We start from the raw sequence: 6,764 nt of genomic DNA on the forward strand, positions 1-6,764 counted from the left end.
GCATTCCAAGCTGAGATATCCCATGGGAATATTGCATTCCAAACAGGGATATCCCATGGGAATATTGCATTCCAAACGGGGATATCCCCTGGGAATATTGCATTCCAAACAGGGATATCCCCTGGGAATATTGCATTCCAAACGGGGATATCCCCTGGGAATATTGCATTCCAAACGGGGATATCCCATGGGGATATTGCATTCCAAACTGGGATATTCCCAGGGAATATTGCATTCCAAACATGGGAATATTGCATTCCAAACTGGGATATCCCATGGGAATGCTGCTGCTGACATTTCACACACATTTCACATTTCACAGGCTGAAGGAATGCAGACATTCCCGAGGCTTTTCCTTTCCCAGACATTCCCGAGGCTTCTCCTTTCCCAGACATTCCCGAGGCTTTTCCTTTCCCAGACATTCCCGAGGCTTCTCCTTTCCCAGACATTCCCGAGGCTTCTCCTTTCCCAGAGCCTTTCCACTGAGTGAGAAAATCCTGGGGAAAAGCCCCAGCAGCCCTGGGGAGCCCCCCCGAGCAGAGGGGCAGCAGGGGAGCAGCTCAAGGAATCTTCTGGAAGCCTCTCCCCCCCTGGAGGTGCCCGGGAGGGCTGGAGAGGGGATGGGAAGTGGGATTTGGAGTTCAGCAATGCCCAGCTCAGCTTTCCTCTCCCGGGGGGGATTTTTGCAGGCTGCGGTTTCTCAACCCCTCCAGCTCTGGGAAAGCCCCGGGGTGGAATTTTCTGAGCAGAAATGCAGAATTCCTGCCCGGGCTGCAGCTCTGGCCGGGCTCAGGATGTGCCCTGGCTGGAGGGGACTGGAGGGGACACGTCCTCCTCGCTGACCCTGTAGGGGAAAACATTTCCCCTCGGGCCCTGCACCTTCCCGAGATGTTTTTCCTTCCCACATCGCCCTCTTAAAAACAAAAATCTAAAAAAGTTCTGGCAGCGTGCCACAGCCTTGCAGCCACTGTCTGCATCCAGGATGATTTATTCTACAGCTTGTGGTATATATTTTTTTTTTACAAGTTATTTTATAGCTGTTTCTGAAATGAAAAGATGCATCCCCCAGAGAGAGGGTGCTCTGTCCGGGTCCCCCTGGCATTTCCATCAGCCCCACACAAACCCTCATCTCTGACTCAGATTTGGGGCTTTCTCTGCCGAATTTGGGGAGGAAAAAAAGCAATTTCTTCCCCTGCCAGTGGGAGCTTGGTCATTGCTGGTGGCGGCTGTGCCCTGGTAAAGTTCCTGGGGCAGTTTGTGTGAAATCCATTCTGGGAGGAATGGACACTTCAGGCTCTGTCAGACCCCCCCCCAAAAAAAAAAAAAAAAAGAATCAGTTTTTGCGTCAGGAGTGCTCTGGGCTTTGGGAGGAAAACCAGCAGGTCTGAGTTCCCCACGCAATGAAAAACCAGCCTGTGAAAAACAGTGAGAATCAGTGAAAAATCTGTGAAAATATGTGAAAATCAGTGAAAATGTGTGAAAATCAGTGAAAATCAGTGAAAATTCACTGCCCGGGGTTCCCCTCGGCTCAGCAAGGAACGGCTCAGAGCCCAGCAGGTTTTGTAGTTCTTTAATTATAACATCAAGGCAGCAATCGAGAGTAATGACTGGAGTTAACAAAGGACACATTTAACATGCAACACACAGAGGGGCGGAACATCGAGCCGACAGCACCAGCTCAACACCCAACAGCCCCCTCTGCTCCCCCTGCACCCCAAACCTTCCCCAAACCCCCCCAAACCTGCCAGGGCCCCCCCAAAACCAGCAGGGCCAGAAGGTGCCCCCACACAGCCGGGAGCAGAGGGAGCACCCAGGTGGCCACAGAGCTCATGTGGGCAACAGAAATAAAAGAAAATAAACCAAAATGAACCAAAACCAAGCAGAAGCTGAGCCTTTGCCAGAGGCTCAGCCCCGGGAGGCTGCCAGGCCCTGGAGGAAGGGGAGGAAAGGCATCTCCCAGCTCTTTTGGGGTGAACGTTTCCCCCAGGGCTGGGCAGGGAAAGGTCCCAAAGGGCACCACGGGGGTGCTCCAGCTCTTCGACCTCATTCCCATGGCATCAGTTGTCTGCGGCAGCTGCTGAACCCAGGATTCACCCCCAGCAGTGCCCGAGTTCATCTTTGGGGTGCAGCACGGGGGCAGTGGGGCTTCTCAAGGCTCCTCGGGGACTTTTGGGAGCTGCTCCTGCAGCCAGATTTAGGCTGGTCCTAAATCACAGCTCCAGAATGGGATGGGTTGGGTTGGAGGGACCCTAAATCCCACCCAGTGGCACCCCTGCCACGGCAGGGACACTTGTCACTGTCCCAGGGTGCTCCAGCCTGGCCTTGGGGACACTCCCAGGGCTCCAGGGGCAGCCCCAGCTCCTCTGGGAATCCCATCCCAGCCCCTGCCCACCCTCACATGGGAGAATTCCTCCCTAAATTCAAACCAAATTCAAAATTTTGGTACGAAGTTCACCCCCAGACGTGCTCTGATTTTTGTGGGTCACCAGATTCCCCATCCTCTGCAGAATTGTGGGGTTTTTTTCAGCCAGATCCCAGCCAGACCCATGTGCAGAAACGGGCTGGAGCTGCCCCAGGTAATGCCATGTGAAACAGGTGCTCGTCACTACAGGAAAGATTTGTACATTTAGGAAAAAAAATAATAATAAAAAAAGCAATACAACCATAAAGAAAAAAAAATACAACAAGCACAGCTTGATACGATAACACGCCATGAAATGTCATTGGCTTTATAATAATTTACTACAACTTGAAAAATGTTCTTTTATCCACGAGGGATAGGAAATGCTTCCATCTAACATATGGTAAGCATGCAGCAACAATATGTACAACAAAGAAGGTGGAGCTTGCTTTTTATTCTTAAAGTGGAAGATTACCAAGGGAGCATTCGAAAATTCTGATTTTTCCTAGCCTGATCTAGGCTTTATTTTGCTTCTTTAAATCTGCAGGGGGTTTTTTAGTTTGTTTGTTTGTTTGTTTGGGTTTTTCCCCCTAGTTTGGGGAGAATGGGAATTTCTATGTACATCTGCAAAAACATCATGGAGAACACCCAGCTTTTACCTTCCCCCAGCAGGAGGGTTATTGCTAATTAACCAATTAACCAACAGCTACAGAAATGAAACTCTCAATGCTGTCCTGTGGGAAATCAATTTCCTCCCCAGACACTTCTGAAACGCTGAGGATCTGCTGGGGCTGTGGATCCTGGGGTGCACTGTCCCTGCTCTGATCCTGGGGTGCACTGTCCCAGCTCTGGATCCTGGGGTGCACTGTCCCTGCTCTGGATCCTGGGGTGCACTGTGCTGCCGTGGATCCTGGGGTGCACTGTGCTGCTCTGATCCTGGGGTGCACTGTGCTGCTCTGGATCCTGGGGTGCACTGTCCCTGCTCTGATCCTGGGGTGCACTGTGCTGCTCTGATCCTGGGGTGCACTGTGCTGCTGTGGATCCTGGGGTGCACTGTCCTGCTCTGGATCCTGGGGTGCACTGTGCTGCTCTGATCCTGGGGTGCACTGTCCTGCTCTGGATCCTGGGGTGCACTGTGCTGCTCTGATCCTGAGGTGCACTGTGCTGCTCTGATCCTGGGGTGCACTGTGCTGCTCTGGATCCTGGGGTGCACTGTCCCTGCTCTGATCCTGGGGTGCACTGTGCTGCTCTGATCCTGGGGTGCACTGTGCTGCTGTGGATCCTGGGGTGCACTGTCCTGCTCTGGATCCTGGGGTGCACTGTGCTGCTCTGATCCTGGGGTGCACTGTCCTGCTCTGGATCCTGGGGTGCACTGTGCTGCTCTGATCCTGGGGTGCACTGTCCCTGCTCTGATCCTGGGGTGCACTGTGCTGCTCTGATCCTGGGGTGCACTGTCCCAGCTCTGATCCTGGGGTGCACTGTCCCAGCTCTCCACCTTCATGGTGGAAACAAATCCCACCAAACCAAACCAAACCAAACCAGACCAAGGCAAACCACACCAAAGTAAACCAGATTAATCCAAACCAAACCAGACTAAACCAAATCCAACCAAACCAAACCCAACCCAACCAACCCAACCCAACCAACCCAACCCAACCAAACCAAATCACACCAAACCAAACCAAACCAAACCAAACCAAACCAAACCAAACCAAACCAAACCAAACCAAACCCAACCAAACCAACAAAACCCAACCAAACCAACCAGACCATACCAATCCAATCCAAACCACACCAGACCCAAACCAAACCAGACCAAACGAAACCTCACCAAACCAAACCAAACCAAACCAGACCAGACCAAACCAAACCAAACCAAACCAGACCAGACCAGACCAAACCAAACCAAACCAAACCAAACCAAACCAGACCAAACCAAACCCATCCCAGCCAGGCCAAAGGCAGGAGCTGTTTTCCTGACCAGATCCTGTCCATCCACGAGGGAGCCCACCCCAACCCGAGTGGGGGCTTCAAGCTTCCCCCGCCCCTGCCAGGGTCCTCCTGGGGCTGTGCTGGTGCAGCTGGGCTGGGGGAGCAGCACAGGGGCTCAGGGGCTGCTCCGTGCTGCCTGCAGCCAGAACAGGGGGTGGGGGGCTGAGAGAACGGGGGGCACAAAACAGGGGATCGGGGGGCTCAGAGAATACAGGGGGGCACAGAACAGGGGATTGGGGGGCTCAGAACAGGGGGGCACAGAACAGGGGATCGGGGGGCTCAGAACAGGGGATTGGGGGGCTGAGAGAGAACAGGGGGCACAAAACAGGGGATTGGGGGGCTCAGAGAATACAGGGGAGGCACAAAACAGGGGATCAGGGGGGCAGAGACAGAACAGGGGATCGGGGGGCTCAGAACAGGGGGGCACAGAACAGGGGATTGGGGGGGCTGAGAGAATGGGGGGCACAAAACAGGGGATCGGGAGGCACAGACAGAACAGGGGATTGGGGGAGGATCAGATAGAACAGGGGATCAGGGGAGGAGCACACACAGAACAGGGCATCGGGAGCACAGACTGAGTCTCTCCTCCGTTCCCTTTCCTCCTTGGGAGTTTTTTTTCCTTTGTTCCCCCCCTGGTTTTGCTAGAAAAGCTAGAACCAGCATTTCCAAAAGCAGAAACTAGCAAAGCATTTCTGTACCAGGTAAAAACCAACGAGATGAGAACCCTCTGCTATCGGCAGAGCTGCAGCCGCAGGGGCGGGTTTCCCTCCTGGAACATTTCCAGAGGGAGTTTTGTGAGAACTGGAGGGGCCCTGGGGGGCTGAGGGTCTGCCCTGGGCTGCAGGCAGGGCTCGGGGGGCTGCAGGATGCAGGGGATGCTCTGGGGGACCCTCGGGAGGCAGCAGAAATGCAGCCGGTGCATTTCTGGGCAGACTGATTCCCACCCGGCCTGGCCCGGGGGCTTCGCCTCGGGGCTGCTCTCGGGAGGGAGATGCTGGGAGCTGACGAGAGTGAGCGGGCACGCTGGCTCCTCTTCACTCAGAGCAGGGCAGGCAGCTGCCACTTGTTTAGGAAAGCAAAGCAAAACAAACCCCAAAAACCCAGCCCCCATAAAAAACTCAAAACCAAAACAAAGAAAAAACCTCAAAGCCCCGCCCAACAAAACCCCCCAAAAACCAAACCAAAACCAGCCAAAAACCCCCCAAAATCCATGTGGAAACGTTTCTAAGGCTCAGGGTTTTTTGTGTTTTTTGTGTTTTCCTGCCCCCCGTGCTCAGGGTTTTTTGGGTTTATTGGGTTTTTGGGTTTTCCTGCTCCCTGTGCTCAGGGTTTTTTGGGTTTTTTGGGTTTTTTGTGTTTTTTGGGTTTTCCCGTGCACTCTGATTTCCCGAAGGCTGATTCCATCCCCCTGCACTCCCCCAAACCAACACCCCCTGCACCCCCTGTCCTGGCAGAGCCTCGCAGGTGGCACCACCTGCCTTCCTTCCCTCCCTCCCTCCCTCGGGCTGTGGTTCCTGCTGGCAGGGAGGGGTGCCTGGCACCATCTCTGCCCGCTCAGGGCCTCCTGTGCCTGCTGGTGCCACTGCCCCCGGCAGCAGGGCTGGCCCTGGCCCAGGTGTGTCCAGGTGTGCCCAGGTGTGCCCAGGTGTGTCCAGGTGTGCCAGGGGTCCAGGTGTGTCCAGGTGTGCCAGGTGTCCAGGTATGCACAGGTCTCCAGGTGTGCCCAGGTGTGTCCAGGTGTGCCAGGTGCCCAGGTGTCCAGGTACGCCCAGATATGCTCAGGTGTGCCTGCTGTCCAGGTGTGCCTGCTGTCCAGATGTCCAGGTGTGGCAGGTGTGCCCAGGTGTGCCAGGTCTCCAGATGTGCCAGGTATGCTCAGGTGTGCCAGGTGTGCCAGGTGTCCAGGTGTGCCAGGTGTCCAGGTGTGCCAGGTGTCCAGGTATGCACAGGTATGCCAGGTGTGCCAGGTATGCTGGGTGCCCAGGTATGCCCAGGTGCAGGTGTGCCCAGGTGTCCAGGTATGCACAGGTATGCCAGGTCTTCAGGTGTGCCAGGTGTCCCAGGTGTGCCCAGGTGTGTTCAGATGTGCCAGGTGTGCCCGCAGCCTGGCTGGGGCTCTGCCCTGCTGACAGCCCTGCCCTGCCCGGGGATTCCTTGGCACAGGAGGGTCCCGTGGTGGCACAGGAGGGTCCCGTGGTGGCACAGAGGGTTCCATGGTGGCACAGAGGGTCCCACGGTGGCACAGGGGTCCCCGTGGTGGCACAGGAGGGTCCCGTGGTGGCACAGGGGTCCCCGTGGTGGCACAGAGGGTCCCGTGGTGGCACAGGGGTCCCCGTGGTGGCACAGAGGGTCCCACGGTGGCACAGGGGTC

The sequence above is a fragment of the Motacilla alba genome, chromosome 22, assembly GCF_015832195.1.
Source record: "Motacilla alba alba isolate MOTALB_02 chromosome 22, Motacilla_alba_V1.0_pri, whole genome shotgun sequence".
NCBI lineage: Eukaryota > Metazoa > Chordata > Aves > Passeriformes > Motacillidae > Motacilla > Motacilla alba.